The 22,585-nt window shown below is 36.3% G+C and overlaps 1 long non-coding RNA gene across 1 annotated transcript; it reads left to right on the plus strand.

Annotated features, from left to right (window-relative positions):
- Nucleotides 1-18,320: 18,320 nt before the first annotated feature.
- Nucleotides 18,321-19,270, plus strand: LOC132621268 (uncharacterized). Its single transcript, XR_009575475.1, has 2 exons — nucleotides 18,321-18,435; nucleotides 18,633-19,270. It is a non-coding gene; the product is annotated as an uncharacterized LOC132621268 (long non-coding RNA).
- Nucleotides 19,271-22,585: the final 3,315 nt, after the last annotated feature.

The raw sequence follows: 22,585 nt of genomic DNA on the forward strand, positions 1-22,585 counted from the left end.
GTCCGCGGGGAACACATCCGCAAACTCGCGTACCACTAGAACCGAATCAATATATGGACTATCTGCGCTGGTGTCACGGATATGTGCCAAGTAAGCTGGACAACCCTTCTTCACTATCTTCCTAGCACGAATGAAGGATATGACTTTCTTAGAGCGGGGACAAAGGTTATCCTTCCACTCAAGTCTAGGTGCCTCGGGCATAGCTAAGGTAACAGTCTTAGAATGACAATCAAGGATAGCATAATGTGAGGACAACCAACTCATTCCCAAAATGACATCGAAATCTACCATATCTAGGATCATTAAATATGCCCAAGTACTATATCCCATAAAAGTAATCGCGCAAGAAGGATAGACTTTATCTACCACCACCGAATCCCCAACCGTAGTAGATACATAAATAGAGACATTAAGAGTATCACACATCATAACCAAACCCACAGCAAAATATGTAGACACATAAGAAAACGTAGAACTCGGATCAAATAAAACAGAAGCCATCCGGTCATAAACTGAGATAGTACCTGTGATGACAGCATCGGAGGCCTCAGCCTCTAGTCTACCTAGAAAAGTGTACAAATGACCGCACCCTTCTGTAGACTGTGAACCAACTCGATTACCCTGTCCGGTCTGAGTCCCGCCCCTGCCGGGCTGCTGTCAGCCTCTACCTGCCTGAGGACCGCCTCGGTTAGGCTGGGCACCACTCCTACCCATGGTGTGGCCACCTGGCCCTGCCGGTGCACTATCCTTACCCCCTCCATCTGGTGCAAATGGAGCTCAGGGAACCTGATACTGAGTCCCCTGTCCACCCTGTCTGAGTTTGGGGCAATACCTCTTAATGTGCCCTATCTCACCACACTCGTAACATGCACGGTCCAGCGTAGGTCGCTGAACAGAAGCTAATGAAGTAGTATAACCTCCAGGAGGTAGTAGAGCATGTCCGTGTTGTTGAGAAGATTAAACAGAAAAGTCATGCAAAGCAGGTATGGATAGGAGGTCACCCTCTGATCTTGGTAACGAATAACCTCAACTAGATGCAAGGTCTGGAAGACGTCTCTGGCTCAAAATCCGCACTAAAAAAAAGTGCAGCAAGTGTAGGTCCGTACAGACAACACGTACTAGCAGGTATCACAGGCCGACTAAGATTAGCATCATGCATACATACGTAAAATAAATGGAACAGACAGACAGGCACAACAAACATGAAACTACAATAGGTATCCTCGTACAGTCCTTACTTAGAAATCAATCACCAATCATCAACAAGGAACACCACTAGACAGGCCAAATGTAATGCAATAAATGATAAAAATCTCCACCTCTGTACACACATGCTAAATGGTAATGTTTTCCCCAAATATCCATGACCTGCAGGGGGCCCATAGTGTCCATTTACCACTCATTTCGGAATGAACCTAGGACCACGAGCTCATAATTAGGCTACATCGTCACCCCCTGTCAAATGTGCCTTAACAGATGTATAAGTCCCATCCCAATCGTCATTAATAAATGCCTCATAATCATAATACATGAATAGCTCAAGAATATGTATCAAGTCTTCACCAATAAAGCATAATCAAATAACACAAGTCACAATAAGACTCACAAATAATCTGCTCAATGATAATATAATATGTAGCAATCACAATTAGTCTCTGAAGGGTATTTAAGAACACCTCCCTTTCAATGGTCCCAAGAATGCAATTCACATTTATCAACCTCAATAATAGAGAATCACTTCACACAATTTAATCATATAACTAGCAACGATCACCCAAACTCCATGTCTAAAGACCTAGACATGATTTCTCCTATAAATTCTACGACATATACAATCAACTAATCAAAGTATAACTCAAGTAAACCATGACCTACCTCAAGTGGATTTGAGCAATGGAATCACTTTGCAATGCCTCAGAACTTTCAAAGTCTAGAAATCATAAAGCTAAGTAAGTAATGGAGTATTAACTCAATAATAACAATTTAGGGAAGACAATCCCTCCACTTCTACCCTTAATCAATGGTTCACCTTCCTTAGGAACATATTCATCCTAATTCTAGTCTCACCAATCATATTAACTCCATTTATGGGTTCTATAATCAATTCAACCCTACAAATCTGATTTTAGCCAAAGTTCTCATTTTTATTGGAACCCTAGGTCTCAACAAGCAATTTACATTATTGAATATCCAGTTCTCATCCTAGGAAGTGATAATCTCTACTCTTAGATGATTAAACAATATTAAACAATAATAAACAATAACCTATTAGTGTTCTAGGGTTTTTTAGTGTTTGTGTTCTACCCTTCAATTCCCGTTAAGGGTCATTTGATTGCAACAAGAATCTAATATGGAAAATAAGTGAAGCAATTTAGTGACTAAGGCTTACCTTAGATGGAGAATAGTTCCCTAGCCTTAGAAACTCGCCTCTATGCTATTGGGAACTGTTTTGGGGATTATGAGAACTGTGGGTACGAAATAACTACTTAAACTAGTGATTAAAGACTTAAGTGGGCTTCGTTGCAGCGACCAAAGTCTCGCTGCAACAGACTCGTTGTAGCGAACGGGGCCTTCGCTGTAACGAACCCGGGGATTTTCCCACCGTTCGTTGCAGCGAACCCAGTCATCGCTGCAACGATCTTGCTGCAATGAAGAATCATCATTGCAACGAGGCGTGGTGAACCATGAGCACAGAAATTTCAACATTTTTATACTTAGTCTGTGTAAATCATTCTAAGGCCCTATAAACATAAGTCAACAAATAAACCAAGTCAAAACACATCACAGAGTCACGTACAAGTCACAAAACACAACATACAACACAATCAAATCATTTAGGTCCGCTCATTTCTAGCCTCGGGGAAGCACTTGCAAGGACAGATTAGTTAAAGCACATATAACGACCAAGTGGATCGTTACACTCTGACTAGCAAGCAACCTTCAAGTTGACCTCCAAATTGAAGTTGAATTTACAACATTTTGTACTAACTTGACTGCTTCTAATAAAGAGGATAAAGTACAACTCAATAGAAAAACCTAATATAAAATTCTAGACTCAAGAACTGTAAAATATAAACTCTATTCGACAGCTTTTTCAATCTTCTTCTTGTACTAGGGACACACGCCTAGATTTTGAATATTCTTGATATATCTCTTGATCGCTCAATATTTTGAAATCTCTCTTTGTACGTGTGCAAACCTTCTACTTAGTAAGACTTGGATATTTATAACATTGAGTGCACAGCAGGTTGACAAACACAAAACCCTTTTCGAGTAGTCCTATGAAATATAAGGGTTTGTGTTGTATTTGGATTCTTGCCTTGTCGAGTCCTCTTCTGGTCCATATAGAAGTCTTACTAATTCCAACAAATATAGCAAGGAAATCTGCATACTTAACCGCCAAATTTGTACCATAAAACTGCAAATCCTAGTTGTTGTAGGAGTTGAGCTGGAACATGTTCACAAACCTATTTCATCCACCTGGTTCGTCTACCTCTGAATCTCTGCCATGTCCGAGATGGAACATGTTCACAAACCTTTTTCATCATCCCCTTTTTGTTCATTCCTTCGAATTTATCTTGAGCCTTCTTTTGTATGGATGATGTAACATGTTGAAAGACCTGTTTCATGCATCATGCTCTTCACTCTGTGTCTGTGTTTCTTCTTCATTCAGATTTATTCCTTGCTTGAATATATCATATCTTCAGCCTTGTCTCACTCTGTGGCTCTCATTATGTTCTTGCTCTATGTTGGAACATTTTTGAAGACATGGTTCATATGATTTGTCTGCAACTCTCTTTACTTTGAATAATTGCTTCTAAGTCTTGTCTTAGTCATCTTCACCTTTCCTCCTCACGATCTCTGCAAATCTGATTCATTCATGCCTTGCACCTAATGACTTCATTGTGATAGAACATGTTTACATTCTTGTTATATTCTTCAATGAACTGTTACGGGACTGAGTCATCTTCATCTCATTTGCTCCGGTACTTTTCTGCATCTGTCTTTGTGATGGAACGTGTATTTTGACTAGTTCCATTCACCCTGTGCTTGCATATCATTGTGTTTGAAACATCTTCTGAAACCTCAACCATATGCTTAGCTTTGTTTAGATACTTTGTCTGGATCATGTATCTAGACCTGGTTTCTTTGCATTATAGGTTAACTTTGTCAATCATCAAAACTCCACACATGGCTTATGCCAACAAAGAGACTTGGCCAAAATCCCATAAGAGTGGCCCAACTCTTTTATAGGTGAATTCATCAAGTGTAGACTGCTTTAAATACATTATTCTTAAGGACTATGGATTCATTAAGAGTCATAACTTATCCTATATATTTATAGCAGTCACTGCTTAAAAAAGGTTAAAAAATGAGGGCCAAAACCGACGAACACATCAAGTCAGAAATTTGGTACAATGGAAAGGTGGAACTCAAGTATGGAAGAAAATGTTGCAAGTAAGGGGAGAAATAGAGCAAGAAATTTGGTGGGAAATCAAAGGAGGGACTTCCAATGTTTGGTATGAAAATTGGACCAAATTGGGTGCTCTGCACTATGTAGTTCCTATTGAATATCCCTTAAATGAAGATCTAGAGAATGTGCCAGATCTTATTGATGGGGGGTGTTGGATAGATCATCTGCTTAATCAATCTTTCCCAACCGACATAGTGGAACACATCAAGTCAGAAATTCATATAGGGGATCTGGAAGGAAACTGGATAGACCTTGGTGGATACCTACTAGTATAGGAAATTTTCTGCAAATAGTGCATGGGACATTCTCAGACAAAGGGAGCATGAAAAAACTTATTTCAAACAGTTGTGGATTAAGGGGGTTCCTTTTAAGATATCCTTCTTTCTATGGAGATTATGGAAAGCTATCTTACCTACTGATGATACATTAAGAAGGATTAGGATACCTATTGTATCAAGATGTTATTGTTGTACTGTACCACAACAGGAGACTATGCAGCATTTGTTCTTAACAAGTAAATTTGTTTCAGATGTGTGGAATGTGTTTAAACAGGCGGTTGGAATACAAATGAATCTAATACAGATGCACCAAGTTATCAGAACTTGGTGGAAGATAGAGTGTGCTGAGAAGTTTAAACCTATCCTATATGTTGTGCCTGCTATGATTACTTGGGAATTGTGGAAGAGAAGAAATACAATTAAACATGGAGGACAGGTGAGTTTCAATAGGGTTATTCATGAGATCAATAGAAACTTGTGCTACTTAACAAGGAGTGGGTACCCATGGATCAAAAATATACCTTTTCTTTAGCCTCAACTGGTTGTTTTTCTAGAAGGGTATATTCCTATTTGGATCACCAGGACTATATACTGGAGGCTTCCTTTTGAGAGATAGTATAAATATAACACTGATGGAGCATCTAAGGGCAATCCTGGTCCTAGTTCTTATGGTTTTTGTGTGAGGGACTGGCATGGAGATTTGAAATATGCAGAGTGTAAGGAATTGGGGCAGAATTCTAATGTTGTGGCTGAGGCAAGAGCAATGATGGAAGGTTTTAAATATTGTGTGCACCATGAGCTTCATCCATTGATATTAGAAACGGATTCTTTATTGATGAAAAAAGTGATTGATGGAGATTGGAAAATACCATGGTGTATAATTGCAGAGGTGGAGGGAATAAGGAGGATGAAGGCTGAATTTAATGTGATAATACAACATATATTGAGGGAAGGAAATAGAATCACAAGTACGTACATTCAATGCTAGAGTAGAACACAGGTTATGCATCCGGAGGTATTTAACTTTTTAATTTACTAGGATATTTTGTACTTCCCATATCTATTACCTTATACTCTGAAGATTAACCATTTATGGGTCAAACGGAGGAGTTTAAGTGGTAGATTTTGGACAACATCATCCTAGTTAGTTAGAGAGTTAGATGGTTTTATCACTATGCTAGCTGATTCAGGGGAAATCATTATCGAGTTCAGCTCAACAGTCAAATAAGCATAGAAGATACACAAATTCCAAGAACACATCAACACATATCTCTTTAGATTGGAGAAGACAATAGGAGAAAACCGACATAGCACGCATTATCTCAAACACATGAAGGAAAATTGAAGATTGGAAGCACATCTTACCTGAAAGGAACAGATCTGGTTGTTCTGAGATTAAACTCCTTGGTTATGGGTTCGCTGCACCTGGTGAGAGCTTGATGGTGCGAAGATGATGTGAATCCATATCGGAAAATCAGATTTTCGAACTGTAGTGGAAGTGCGATGGCCTTGCTCTGGCGAAGTTGACCGATCGAGAACTTTCCTATGTTGTGAGAGTGGAGTGGTGTGGTGTTTGGTCGACTGCATTTTGTCTTTGTTGCTTTTATTTGGACCAGATCGTTTAGATTTAGGTCTTTGCTTTACTTTTGTTTGTTGAACTATCTATATATTATTAATAATATCCCTCCACTAAGTATATCACTTAGTGGTTTCTTAAAAAAAAAAAAAAACCGACGAACTACCTCGCTTTTTTTTTTACTTTAGTCGACTCAGAACCAAAGGCCTCAACAACATCGATTTAATGTTGGTCGGTCTTAGCTAACCGACATACAACATCTGTTTTAACCTAGAGATGTCTGTCGGTTAAGTAAAATTGAATTCAACCAATTTTTTTACTTACGATTCAGTCAAATTAAAAATAATCAATGGATTCTATTAATTTTTTGTAATTAGAATTATTAATAAAAAATTAAATTAATAAGAAATTATATTAAATAAACTACAGTGTGTCAGTTTGTTCTTCATATTGATGGACAAACCGATGGACTATGTGGGTTTTATGGGTTTCTACATCTGTTTTTTTTTATTATTATTTTGTTTTTTTGCAGAAAATCAACAGACAAACCGACATAGTCTATTGGTGTTCTATGAAAAATTAGATGCAGAAACCTCCATTTTAAGCAGACCACCTGCTAAAAAATCAAAATTTATATATACCAGCTCAACCAACAATAATGATGCTAAATCATCCATAAAAGGCTTAACATAACATGAAATACCTTCAACTACTTCACAATATAAAAAAATATATTAAAGATCCATCAAAAAGATCTAAAAAGTCCACCAAAGTTCAACTATACTAAACATTCAATAATAATAAATAGTTTTAAAGAGTATCAACATATGTACATCAAAACAGGTCTAAGGTAAGTCATCATCAGATGTCTGGGCTACATAATTAGTATCTTCATCTGTGAATTCATCATTATCTAGGTCAGGGGGAGGAGAACGGGGCACCCCATGCCTTCTACATGCAATGAGGCTATTCACCTGTGCCTTGAGTGATTCAACAGTCTTGCACATGACCCTGCTTTGAGCAATCCCTCTTGCTTCAGATTTTTTATTCGCGCGAGTAAGCATTTTGATCTTCTGCTCCATAGTTGCAAGCTGAACAACATCAATTACCTCACCCCGAGCCGATGACCCTATAACTTGCAATTCGGACTGGATGTAATGACAGGTCTTCCTCTGGCCTAAATTGTATGCTCCTCCCTTATTTTTTCACCCAACAATCTCAATCCATATATCTGTCACTTGATTAGGTGAGGCTGAGTTTCTCATCCCCGTTATTGGTCGGCGAAATTTGGTTGTACTCCTCTGAATTTTGTTTAAGTTGAGTCTGTATATTTAAACATAAAAATTAGAATACACAGATAATATTACAAATTCATATCATTACTTTAATGAAAATTTATATCACTTACATAGGCTTTCTTAGCTCTGCTCTCGACCTATTGATCCGGATCAGACTCATCATTCTTTTTTTTATGTGGGTCGCTTTAGGTCACGCCTTAATTGTTTGGTCTGCAAACAAAATAAAATTAATGACTCAATTACATAATGGATCTCATATAAGTTAGAATAATAATATACCTTATCGTTTCCTCATAATCGTCCTCGTGCTGACTGCACCCCTAGTGTGCAACGAGCTACCTATCTCGAATCTTCAAGCTTTCTTTGTCTGCTCAGTTTTTGCCTTAAAATCATCTGATTCCCAATATTGATTAATCCCTTTCCAGAGATGATCTAGAAGCCAATCAGACTTCTTTTATTTCACATGAGCATCCCCAAACCAGTCAGACAACCTCACTCTTGACTTCTTTTTTTATGTTTGTAGCAACCACCCTGTTGTGTTCTTTAAGCCATGTACACAATTTCTTCAAATCAAATGACTAACGTTAGATGATAACTAAACTAGAATTTTATAAAGTAATGTAGTTGTCTTAATTTTGTATGTAAATCTTAATAGAACGTTTAAATATACATATGTATATTCAAATTCAGATATATAAATCTTGATACACATTTTCCTAAGCTAAATGTGTATTCAAATTAAGATGTCTTCAACTGAATAAAAACAAATGAGACCTTAAACTGATTTTTAAGCTAAGCAGCTCATTAAATTAGTGTCAAGCTGCAAAAGTTTCTTGCACCCAGAGGTACATAAAAGAAGTAATAATAGATGTACATATGGATGTGCGAGAGCACCAACCACAATTAACTAGAGTCGTCAAAATGGTCTTGGCCCCTTGAGGCCCACTACAAGGGTAGGGTTGGGTTAAGTTTTGTTTTTTAAGCCCATTTGGAATTAAGGCTTATAAGCCCAACCCTAGTGAGTCCGCTGGCCCTTGAGGCTTGATCGAGGTCGGCCCCTGGGCCCAAAAACTATTTAATTTAAATTAAAAGTTTTTATGAAATTTGTATAAAATAGTGATTACCGAATATGTCTTAATATCTTACTCAAACAGATTTTTAACCCTTTTTCTCTAAATAACCTTTTCCCTAGCTTTATTATGATGTTTTTGACTGTGGGGATGGGTGGTGCCATTGTCGTGGCATTCGGGTGATTTTCAGATGAGAAAAAGGGTATTTTAAAAATTCTTAAGTTACAAAATGAAAATGACTGACTAATTTCAGCATCGAGCGTAAATGCATTCATAACGAAGTTTGGCCGATTCCATTAGGTCCGAAATGTGATTTATGACTTAGTCAAGTCGTTGGTTCGGTTTACCAGAGGTTTGGGTGTGATTTGGGTGGTTTGTTGAGAAACTAGCTTTTGAGGTGATTTGGAATTGACCACGGTCAACGTCGGGTCAAGACGATCCCGTTTGAGTGTTTTGAGTGTGAAAGCAGGTTTATTTCATGTTTTATGACTGAAACGCATATTTGCTTTGTGTCTGGAGGATTCCGGATGAGTTTGGGGTGTTGAATCGAAATTTGGAGCATAGCTGAACTGGTTTCTGATATTGTCGCACCTGCCCGCAAGCAGGCGCACCTGTGGACCTACATGCAGAAGATTACGAGTTATAGGATAGGGTTACTGAGGGACCTAAATATCCCACAAAGAAGGGAGAAGATAGAATAGAGGTAAAGAAGAAAAGGTTGAATATGATGAATAGGATTACAAAATACTCGAAAAGAATGCAAAGGCCAAGAATGCGCTAATTTGCGAACTTGGACCATACGAGTACAATAGAATCTCCAGATGCACAACACCCTAGAAAATCGGGTTGCCTTGAAGATTTCCCATGAAGGAACAATTCAAGTAAGGAAATTTAAGAAGGCTGTGCTCTCCACTGATTTTGAATTTTTCAGGATGAAGCCAGGAGAGAGAATTTTTGGGATATTCACTCGATACACCTCCATTGTGAATGAGTTAACCTCACTTGGAAAGGTCATCTCCCCTGAGGATTCTTTAGACAAAACTTTGCGAACCCGGCCAAAATCCTTCAAGATGAAAGTCACGGCCATCAGGGAGGCGAAAGACATAAAGAAGATGTCTCTAGATGAACTAGTGGGAAATCTAAAGACCTATGAGATGGACATGGAGAATGCTATAGTGGAGGAAGTATGTTTAGAAAGATCTTTAGTGCTCAAAGCCACATATAAAGAAGATGAAGATGGCATGGCCCTGAGTACAAGAAATTTCTAAAACAAGAAAATCAATGGAGAAAAGGAAACACTTCTGAGGGAATGAGAAGTTTTGATAAAGCCCAGACAGGTGGATGTTTCAAGTGTGAAAAAACTGATCACATGTACAAAGACTGTCTACTATAGGAAGTTGAATGGAAAACAGAGAGGGCGGAAAAGGAGAGGAAAGACGAGGCGAGCAAGAACAACGAAACCATAAAAGCGATGGTAGCTGCCTAGGGTTCACATGATGACTTTGATAAAGAGATTGATCACACTGCTCTCATAGCTTCTGATCATTCAGAATCAGACACAGAGGAGGACATTAAGGTAATAACTTACGGGCTCAAAAACAAGTTAGATCAAATCTCAAAAGAAGAACTGATGACCTTGATGAACACCCTAATTGACGAATATCAAGAGATGAGCAACACAAGAGTTGAGCTACAAGGTGTATTTACAAGCTTACAGGATCAGTTGTTGAACTGCGAAACCTCCAAAGACATAGATGAAAGGGAGAATTCATTGTTGAAAGAACAGGTTGCTCAACTTGGTTCATCTGTCCTGTCTCTGCAATTCGAAGTTATTAAGTTGACCATCAAACCAAGAGAGTATGGGTTGAGTATTGAGCAAAATGAGGTTGAGGTTGAACTGCAAAGGGTAAAAAGGGAGTTACAGCTGGAGAAGGAAATATCCAGAGACCTCAGAGCAAAGCTGTTTAGAACAGAGCATGATCTTGAAAGGGCAAACCGTTAGACTCAAGCTTCTCAAATGCTCTGAAGTCTCACCAGTTAAACGCATAATATAACTACTGGAGTGGGATTTGACAGAACTGCCAAACAAGAATTGTCAGAAGAGGAATTTTGCACTCTATGTGGGAAGCTGGGATTGCAATATTAAGTTTCCAGTGAACATAAGCTTCAAGGAGAGAAATCTGAAGATTGAAATTAAAAGCACCAAGCTAATCAAGAAAGGTGCAGTTGGTGTTGGAAACAGGTTCACTTGGGCTCTGCCTGAATGGACAAAGAAAGAGCAAATCCATCCGATGGTCAAATGAAAAAGGACTCAAGCTTGCCTGGGTGCCTAAAACTAACCCTTAAATGTTTTTGCAAGTAAGAGGAGCAGAATAGCAAGCTATAATGACCTATGAATAGTGCTTCCTCAAGTCAGAAAAGGAATTACACATTTAATTCTGCTCACTCTCAGAATAAGGAAAAGAAGGATGCTGCAAAAGAAAGTTTTTTCAGTTCGCTTAAATGAGAAAGCAACTTGATAGGGGGAATCTTGGTTGAAACAAACAGATGAACCCGGTTCACCACTGAAAGATCAGCAAAACATTTTAAGTAGGACTTCGAGTGAAGATCGAAAATGAAGAAAAACACCTCATATGTAGAAAGAATACTACTCAAAGATAGGGGGAACATCTGATGTAAGCCACTATGGAACCAACGAGGAAACAAACATCAAAATGATGATATTAGGAGAAAAGCAAAAGCTGTAATAAGGGAGAAAGCCATTGTTCACAAAAGCAAAATGGAGGATCAACAAATTGCTACTACTCATGTGTCCATCAAACGGGTGCAGGAACCTGTTCCTCAAAATAATGGAAATGGTCAGCTGGAACAGGTATTGTCCACTCCTGAGATTAAGGGCTAAAATTTAGAAGCACAAAGAAAGAAAAATCGGAGGCACATTCTTGGTAAAGGCAAAAACTTATGGACAGTTTTTGTACTATGCATAACATTTATTACGACCAAAGCTAAGGAGTCTAGCATGTCTTTCCTTGCGAAATAGAAATATATGTCAATACTGTTAGAATTCCAGCTTAGCTCAAGATGGTATGACACACAAAAAGGGGATAGATTAATCTCAATGGCTGACTAAATTAAAAAAGTCTTCCCAAATGACTTATAAAAGAAAGAATTATGCTGGTATTAGGAATGATTAAAGCTGCATACAGGTGCCTCAAAATCTGGCTAGGAAGGTTGTCTCAGACTGTGTGGTTCTTCAAGTAATCAAAATATTATACTCAATCTTGTACATTTGGTTGTATGTCCTATACCATGATAGGTTTATGATCTTTTTTTTTTTTAGTTTAACATTATGATTGTCACAGAAGCAGGCCTAAAATCAAAGATTGCATGTGCTTAGCAAATGCTCTAGGTATGTATTATTTTCCCTACAATCAATTATATGCTCAGATCGTAGAACAACTTGGACAACCTATTCTCCTATCCTAGTCTAGTATAGTCGTCATTAATAGTGTATTGAGAAGATAAAAAGTGAGTCATGATGATAATCTTGAAAAAACCATCATTATCAAATCACATTCTTCCCAAAAAGACTCTTCAGTTACCCTTTTCATCATTACATAAGCCAGCTACAACTCATCTAAGTCCCATTCACCACTCTCTCACTACGAAACCAAATTGAAAACACAATGTCCGATTTCTCCTCAGGTTCCGATCACCCTCTCCCTTCCACACACTCTCTTGATTCCTCAAATCAGATTATATTCTTCATGTCACCCTTATTAACCCACCTTTCCTTATTATATGAACACATACACCAACTGAAAAGGTGAAAAGAGAAAGCAAATAGGATGGAGTTCATAGAAAGGGGGAATACATGAAAACCCCAAAACAGGGAGGAATATAGAAAAGATCAGTGATATAAAAAATCTTCTAGAGAATGGATTGTTTGACAGCGTCATCTCAAAATAATATAATTGGGCTATTGCGAAAAAGAAGCTATGGAGACATAAGGGTTTGTGGAGAAGTATGGAGGGTTGAAACAGAGAAGAACCCTCCACCATCTGGGAAAGAAGGGCAATCCAGATCTTGGTCCTCATGGAGAAAATAGGTGGAAAAAAATGATGGGTCATCTTGGGGGAAAAAGGGTGGACAATGATGGAGATCTATCCAAGAGAAGTGACTGATTCAAATAAAGATTACGGGGAACTAGACGAAGAGATAAGGAAATATTAACATAAATTGAGTACATGAAATTAGTATGAAAATAGGAGAGATTTTCCAAATGTGCGTGAAGAAGAAAAACATATCAAACAAGACTTGGTTTCATACAATTAATTAAACTAAGTCTTGGATGGATTTGGAGAATTGAAGGCGACTATGTTTTCTTATAAATACATCACGACAAAAGGTTTGGAGCTTAACCACAACCCAAAAGAGAGATATCAGCGTGAGAGCAGAGGCAACACAAAAATTCTTGAGGGAAACCAACTACAACAACATCAAAGAACCAGGTCCCATCAAGATTTATCATTCTGTTCTTGAGTTGTAATAGTTAAGTTCTTGTAGTTCCAAGACAATATCATAATTACCTTCATAGTGACTGTAGTAGGTATTGTTTTGTGTTTGTAAGGGACTTCATTGACTGGGTAGAGTCATTGAAAAAGTTAGGTGAGAGAACCAACATTTGTGAGAATTGTTGAGGAGAGGGGTAGAGACTGTTTAGAACAGTTCCTTAGGTGTACATAGAGTTGTAATCTAAAACTGCTCATGTTTGGTGGAGTTTGTGAAAATTCTACAAGAAGTATGACATTGTTTTTCCTCCCTTGAGCAAAGAGTTTCCACGTGAAAATACTTGTGTTGATTTACTTATTCCGCACTTTATCTTCTTTCATAGTTACTCCAAGAACCTAGTTCTTTGAGTGCTTATGTTGCAACCAAACAAACACTTCATTATGACTTATTCATTTTCAGCAATCAAGAAAACCTAGCATAATCATCGGTCCATCATACCTACCCTCTTTCAAACTTGCATGTTTTATTTGTTGTTCTTGCATCCTATTTCATGGAGGTAGACTTTTTAATCTCGGAAAACATTTCACATTGATGTATAAATTTCTTAAGACAATGCCTAACACGACTTAAACTAATTTATCTGATGTTCACAAATGACATTTACTGTTGTATTTTTCCCTTGTTTCTAAACAGGTGGCAGGTCCAATGGTACTTTATATCGGCTAATTTAAATTTTCCCTAATATTGAAGTGTGGCCATTTCATCTAAAGTCTTAAGTTGTTAGATAGAACATACTTTTATTTAATCTATGTGTTCAATTTATGATAATATTTTCATGTCTTAAATTTGTATTCCTTGTAGAATTGGATTAAACCTTAATCCCAATTCTTCAAGGTTTTCTTTTTTCGTGTGGAACAACTTCTCATGCTTGGACCAAACAGTCTCCAGTTCTTCTGCAAAGGATCTGATTCTTCTAGTGTTTATGCATCACTGTTGCCAGCTTTATCAGTTTCTTTTGGAGATCTATTAAGGATCTGGTTCTTGTATATATTTGTCCGTCCTTCTTAAACGTTGATTATCAATTATACCTTATTTGTTGATCATCAAAACGTTGTAAGATATTAAATTGAAATTCAAATTAAAGCAACTCAACAGTGACCATTTGATTTAAAAGTTTAGAGGAGATGATCACACTTCAACGTGAAATTTCCTAGTTTAGGTGTATATATCACGTTAAGTGTGTTAAAATTTTAAGGGGTACAGTTCTATGTGTTGGTTATCTTCGTTTAAAAGTAAGCACTAATGTTCCATTCCATACATAAAAATAAAAAGGGAATTATCGAAGTGAAAAACGCAGGCCTAGAAGCAAAGGAGTTTTGTTTGACTGTATCATAGAAGACCGTGAAGGCAATGCCTATTCTTTGTGTGTTGCCCGCGTGCCACACGCTTGCCCTTCCAATTTCCCAAATATTATTCTCTCCCCCCAATTCCCCGCTCTTCAAGTCGTTTTATTTTAATTACATCTGTTTCAAATTTTGAACTGTCAGTAATCCTTAATAAGTGTGACACTAATACACACAACTAGTTTCTTAGAAATTTTTCAGATTCTGCTTGCAATCCCATTTACCTACTTTCACTAAGATGTTGTCTGACCTTTCCCCAAATAGTTTGTAATTTTAAGAACTACAATCTTTGATAAAAGTGAGGTTAGTGTGTAGTGAAAAAAGGAATTGAGAGAAAGAAATTTTTAATGGTGGAGCCTTGGACTTTTTAACTAGTCCGGAGTTATTCGAGTCACCCGCAGTGGCGGATCTAGAATTTTCACTGAGGGGGTTAGATAAATAAAAATCTAGTGCTTGAGATTTGAATTTGAACCTCAAAGTGAATTTTGAACTCCTAACCACTGAACCAACCTCTAATCTTGTGCTTCAGGGGATTCAAAATCAATACATTTCCAAAAAAAAAAAAAAAGCATTACCTTATATATATATATATATATATATATATATATATATATATATATATATATAATTGTTTTTGTCGAGAGGGTTCAGATGAACACCCTCCCGCCCCCTAGATCCGCCCCTGGTCACATGACAGTGTCAGACTGTTGTATCCTGGATCGGAGGGGACAACTCAAGAGTATTACTGTTGGACTGTGAAGATTATACCGCAGTGGGCTTGAATCTCTTTAAAGAGAGTGAAATATCTGCACCTCAGCCTGAACATTTATTTATTTATTATTAGTTTTTATTTTCAACTTTAATTATTGTATTTTTGCCACCAATGTGTTTGGTAAGGAGGAAAACAAGTGGAATTCTTACTTATTTTCTAGTGTTCGGTAAGTAAGCAAAAAATATATTATCCCAAGAGTATTTATACGTAATCTAGCAAAATACTATGAGAGTTGGATAGAGTGGGGTGAGATTCGGGGATGTGGGGGTGGATGCTCGACGGGGATGGGCGTTGGGTCGGTAGGGAGGAGACAATAAAGTTGGAATGTCACTTGTCAAACTTGTGAAACTTGTTCTTCCTAGTTCCATTAAGGAAATTTTTTCCTCATTTTTAAAGAATTTGTTTTTCTAGAAAAGATATTTTCCAAAAACATTTTGACCAATCAAAGTGACATGTTCAGTGAGTACTTAGAGTGCAAGTTCAGTGGCGTAGCTCAGAAGGCTGACGTGGAAGTGAAGCTTGGTACCCAGGTCATCCAAAAGAAAGGAAGTTTCAAGTATCTTGGGTCTATTTTACAAGGGAATGGGGATATTGACGATGATGTCACATATCGTATTAGTGCAGGATGGTTGAAATGGAGGCTCGCTTCCGGAGTGCTGTGTGACAAGAAAGTGCCACCAAAACTTAAGGGCAAGTTCGACAAAGTGGTAGTTAGACCAACTCTATTGTACGGAGCAGAGTGTTGGCCAGTCAAGAACTCTCACGTGCAGAAGATGAAAGTCGCAGAAATGAGAATGCTGCGGTGGATATGTGGGCAACCTAGGAGAGATAGGATCAGGAATGAAGACATCCGAGAAAAGGTGGGAGTGGCATCGGTGGAGGACAAGAAGCGGGAAGCGAGACTGAGATGGTTAGGGCATGTGAAGAGGAGAGACATAGATGCCTCAGTACGAAGTTGTGAGAGGTTGGCTATGGACGGTTTTAGGAGAGGTAGAGGTAGGCCAAAGAAATATTGGGGAGAGGTGATTAGACAGGACATGACCTTAGATAGGAGGTTGTGGAGAACTCAGATTAGGATAGAAGGCTAGTAGGTAGTCTCGCTTTTCTTTCGCATTAGTAGGCGTAGTTTTGCTCTACTGTTCATTTCCATTTGATTCCTGCTTTTATGTGTTGGGTCTTGTCTTTCCATGCTGTTTTATCATGATTTCTTTGTTCTTGTTATTTCTCATTTTCGCATTGCTTTGATTTGCTTGTCTGTATATACTCTTTTCCCTTGTTTTCCCTTGTTTTCTTTTGAGCCGAGGGTCTTTCGAAAACAATCTCCCTACCTTTCAAGGTGGGGGTAAGGTATGCGTACACTTAACCCTCCCCAGACCCCACACTGTGAGATTCAGCTGAGTATGTTGTTGTTGTTGTAAACATGACAAAAATTAGAAAACACCTTTAAGAAAATATCTTCCTCCATATCACATTCTTAGTCTTTTATTTGCTAGACTAGAACTTTTAAATGTGTTGGTGCCATTATTTTAAAACAAAAGGAACTAAATTTTATAATTTTTTTATTCAATCTGTAAATATCTGTATTTTATTTTTAGTGATGATCAGACTAATATATGTATGATTCAAGATCAAGAATTGGTCAAATAAATTCTCAAAATGTAAAAAGATGCTATAATTTTTAGATAAAAAGAGTAAAGAAATCTAGAATTGCGATGGGGAAGCTAATAACATTGCCTTTTGGCTAAAATAAAACTTCCAAATTTATAAGGTTACTCTGTCCAATTAACTATTGCTCCATTATAAATGTTAAGCTTTATCATATACTCCTGCAAAAATATCGGATGAATAATAATTTCTCGTATCTTGAAAGTGTCAGAAAGATTACATTATTCAATATCTGTTAGATCAGGATGCTAGACAGCAAGCTAAAATTCAGTAAATTGAGTTTGGAATTTTAGGTTTTCTCATAGTACAATTAGTGGACCCAAGGCTGTTTTTTGGCTCTATTTATTTGACTTTGTTTTTTCAATCTTCTAGCAGCAGATGAGTATTCTCATGCCAATTATTTTACTACGGTCGGCCGGGCAGCGCGGTCTGCCTCTTTGGGTAGTTACGGCCTCCTTGAAGTTGAAAGTGTGGCCGCCCCTCGTTGACCCCAAATCTATGTTCTGTTTTGTTATCTCTCTATTTATACAATTATATTTCCTTCTTAAAACTTTGTCAAAATAGTTAGAAGTAAGAATAAAATTGACACTGATTTTTTCAAAAAAATTTATCTTAAATTTTAAAATTTTGATTTATAGAACATCTTTGGTGATGTTTCGTTTTTGTCATGGAAAGGAAATTTTTTATGCATCAGATACTAAAAATATCCTTAATACCAAATTATTTGTTTTGTTTTTTTGTGTATAATTAGTTTCAAATACAGAATTGTGTTGAACTCTTCCGAATGCACTAACAAAAAAGAGTGCCAAACAAATTGCAAACAGAGGGATTAGCATTTACGTTCTTTATGAATATGTGTAAGTTTTTAATTCAAAAGCAAAGATGATATCTGGCTTTTTTTTTTCTTTTCTGTGGAGAGTTAAAAAAGGATAGTCCGACACAGAAAGCATCCCGTGTTAGCAGAATTTGAGGAAGAGTCGTACCTCCAAGAGGTGTGATGTAGACAGACTACTTTAATATAAATATTAATAGCTGCTTTTCATGCGCTGCTCGAACTTTTAACGTACAGGTGACACGCAAATAACTTATTGTTATTAAAGGTTCCCTCCGTGGGGCCTAGAAAGAGAGGGGGGCGGGGTGTTGTGGAGAAGGGAAAATAGTTCAAAAGGGTCTCATATCCTTTAAATTCCCTCTGGGCCTTTGGAGCTGTCACTGTCAGGTCCATCCAGCCCACTGGCCACCTCCTTATAAGCCCATTCATTCTATACCTTTGTTTCTTCATTCCATTCATTCATTCATTCTTTCCTCTCTTTCTTTAGTTTGTGTACTTTTATGGGTTTGAGAGAAAATATTGCAGTGCAGAAAGCAACACTGAAATCTCCACAAGGTATCCCTACTTCCTTTTTCCTTTATTCTGCCATTTATCTTTCCATAATTTTACTCCAATTCCCAACCGTAATTATATTTTCCTTCTAAAGCACACAAGATTTTTTTCTTGTACATTATCTAACATCATTTTCATCACTTATTTGTTATCTCAAAGTGCATTAAAGTAAATGTCTTTCCCTTTTTCTTTGGATGCAGGTTTTCTTGAAACTTTTAGCATGTATGAGTGGAGTACTAAGTCAACAAGCTTCAAGCTGCCAAAGGCTGCAAAAACTGGAAAGTATAAGCCTAATGGCATCTTTAGTATTGCTCCTTAGTCAAGGCCTTGTCTTCCTCATGATGAGGGTGGCGTCCTCATCTTAATCTCGGTGCTATCCTACCTGAGCTTTCTCACCACCTTTTCTCGTTTTTCTGTTTTCTTTTCTCTCTTTTTTCGATTTTTTGACTTGTTGCCTTTCATTCCTTCACCTACCCGAGTCTTCTTGACCTTGTAAGACCTTTTCTTGACCTTGTAAGACCCCGTGATTTGTGTTACGTTTTTGTGTTTTGTGTTGTCGCAAATCTTACATCATGACTTCTCGATGTAAGATTTGTTTAGTGTCCATCTCCATTCCCGCCCAACTCACGTTCTCCTTCCTTGTCTATCCCTCCTGAGCTATTATTCCATGTAAAATTGCACAGCAAAAAGATTTGAATTCATGAAGCATGATCAGAAGAAAGAGAACTATTTGCTATCAAGAATGGTATTCAAGTAAATTCATGTGATTATTTATATACCCTTTTGATCCTTTTCGTGGGGGTTATGAATGTCAATTTGGAATAAACATTGTACTAAATCCCATGTTTTTTTTTTTTTTTGTATTGTGGCTCTTCAAGTTTTGTAGTTCCTTGATAGTAGTATTAAATCTTATTTTTTGTTTGTTGTGTTTGGGAAATAAGTAAAAAAGAGAATACACGTATTCTTCAAATTTCAGATTTTTTCAGGGACTTAAGCAATTTCTGATGACTGGTCACTTTTACACACTTCCATTGTCTCACATTATCTTTTTACCGATTCCTATAATGGAAGTCGGATCTTGAATCTTTTTAATTTAAAGAAATTTAACTGGACCAAAAGTGTACAATCACATGAACCCATTCAATTTTGAAGATTGTTATCTTTGCATCCCTACTGTTCAGAACAAACTCCACCAAACCAAAATTATGGACCGTTTTTGATTTGTTTCAAAATTTATATTTGGTGTAGAGAAAAATATTGGTTGTATTTGAGTAGTACCCACAAGGCCCACTTCCTCCTCTTTTTCCCTTAGTTTATGGAAAGGGCTACTTTTTAAGCAAGAATGAGCTCATGTCATTTATGAAGAGGGGAAATAATTGTCACCATTTGGGAAAAAAAGATCAGCTTTTTATACGAATAACTTTTTAAGAGAACTCGGAAAAATATCATTCACTCAGATGGACAAAACCCTCTGTTGTCTCCTAGCCTGTGTTTATATATCATTTATGATTTACAATATAAAGACTCGTGGGATGGACCGACGCAAGTACAAAAAAAATTTGAATTTTTACTTGGAAAGTAACATTTTTTAAGCTATTTATATGTATAGCTATATGATCTAAATTTCTCCTTTAAACATCACCTTAGACAAGCTTAACACTAAATTTCTATGAAACGAAAGATATTGCAAAGATAGCGTAGTTTAGGTTCCAAATGTTAGTAGAATAAGTTTCTAGAAAAAAAAAAACATTATGAAGAAGAGACGACGAAAAAGTTAAATTTACAAAAGCTCAATAAGTGACTTTTTGTTTGTAAAGCCCAGTAAATATCATAACTTTGACTAGCTTATATGTTAGCTAATAAGATCTGCATTAAAATTTCTAACTTTCAGATTTTACAAAGTAAATTAAAATCTGGTGCTTATAATATTCTTTTGCAAATTGGAGTGACGAAAGAAAGAAAAGTTAAACATAAAACAAATAAAAAGAGGCAAGTGAAATCGGGAAAAAAAACAGACACAAGAAATTTGGCCAACCTACTAATAATGTAACTTTGGGTTTTTAGTACCTTTAAGGAGAATAACTAAATGCAAAATTTAGCCATGTGCTACAAAGCCAATGACTAAACATCTATGATTAGTTGGAATTGTGAGTAAATGTCCAAAAGGCAAAAAGTGAAGTTGGTAATAACGAAATTCAAGCACAAAATGATGATGTTCCGCAAGTTGGTACTTTTGGCATAGCTCGATAATTTCCTATAGTCTTACATAAATATTCTAGGCTTAATACCTAGATGGACCCTTAAACTTGACATGTTTTGTAAGATAGTCATATAAACTTATAAGGTGACCAGATAGACACTTAAACTTACTTAAAGTGTATTTTTCAAGTTTTTCAGTTATTTTGAAAACAAAAACTATATTTTTCAAACACTCACAATTTTCATGGCCAAACAAGCCCTAAATATATCACAAAATATTTTTTTTAAAATGCAAAAATAAGGCAAACGCATATACATGAGACTATAAATGTGCACTTAAACCAATAAATACTCGCTAATCGCAATTTTGCAGCTTTCAATTAACTTGGATTTTTTTTTACACTTGAATAATTAAAAAATAATAACTTTAACCAATAAAAATCTTTAAAAAAAGAAATTTCAAATTAAGAAATTTCTTCTCGGCTTTACAGTTTTCTTAATTTGAAATTTCTTTTACACTTGAAATACTGAACTTAGAAATTTCTTAATTTGAAATTTCTTTTTTTAAGGATTTTTATTGGTTAAAGTTATTGTTTTTTAATTATTCAAGTGTAAAAAAAAACATTCGAGTTAATTGAAAGCTGCAAAATTGTGATTAGCGAGTATTTATTGGTTTAAGTGCACATTTATAGTCTCATGTATATGCGTTTGCCTTATTTTTGCATTTAACAAAAAATATTTTGTGATATATTTAGGGCTTGTTTGGCCATGAAAATTGTGAGTGTTTGAAAAATATAGTTTTTGTTTTCAAAACAACTGAAAAACTTGAAAAATACACTTTGAGTAAGTTTAAGTGTCTATCTGGTCACCTTATAAGTTTATATGCCTATCTTACAAAACATGTCAAGTTTAAGGGTCCATCTAGGTATTAAGCCAATATTCTAAGTTGTGATGACTGAAGGAAAACACAAAATCTTGACTTTCAGTAAGTCTCATGATTTAGCTCATAACCTAAAATCAGCAATGCAGCATATTCAGCCGGCAATATGGGTCCCTATTTCCCACCTATTTTTCATCTTTAGGTAACATCTAACATGCCTTTCATGTCTCTTTTCATTATTTTACCTTTCTCTTTTTATTATTTTTCTTAGACTTTTAGTCATAATCATTTCTTTGAAGACCTGTTTGTAAAATTACAAGATTTGGCATCTCATCCCTCGGTCAAATTCTTCTTAATCTCAATAATAAGAACGCGTCCATGAATATAATCCCTCCATATATGTTGGTTTAAGCATTCGAATTTTATCGGACTTAAATTCTTAAATTACTTGGGTCATACTTTAAATTTAAGTTGTATTTCTTAAACTATATGATGATTATATAATTGAATGTATATTTATGAATTTAATAAAAAAATCAATTTAATTGAGCTAACACATCTCGTCAGATTTCAAATGATGAGCTCGCTCCATTAGCTCAAGGTCATTGTCACGTGTCAAATGACATGACACAACAAGTTAAATTAAGGACCAATTAAGGTAATGTAGTATGTTAAGTAAATATGAGAAACAACCAAATGTCATCAAGTGTTCGAACGACATGATTCAACCAATTACATACAAATTTATCACATATTTTTGTGATAAGTTTGATGATTCAAGTTGACCACAAATTGAAAGAACAAGTTTGTATTCGTTACTGTTGAGCTGCTTTGATCTGAATTTCAAATCAATGTCATATTAAGTTAGTGATGATTGACAAACAATGATCAAGAAGGATGGACAAATATATACAAAAAACTAGGTCTATGACAGATCTCCTAAAGGAACTAGTAATGCCGTGATACCTCCTCTAGTTCTTTCAAATTTTCAAGTTCTTTTATTTCGCAAAATCAATTCAATTTGCTTCTTTTGCCTTGAATGTTTCCTAAACTTCAATACTCCATAATTAAGTT

Source organism: Lycium barbarum, chromosome 2, assembly GCF_019175385.1.
Source record: "Lycium barbarum isolate Lr01 chromosome 2, ASM1917538v2, whole genome shotgun sequence".
Taxonomy (NCBI): domain Eukaryota; kingdom Viridiplantae; phylum Streptophyta; class Magnoliopsida; order Solanales; family Solanaceae; genus Lycium; species Lycium barbarum.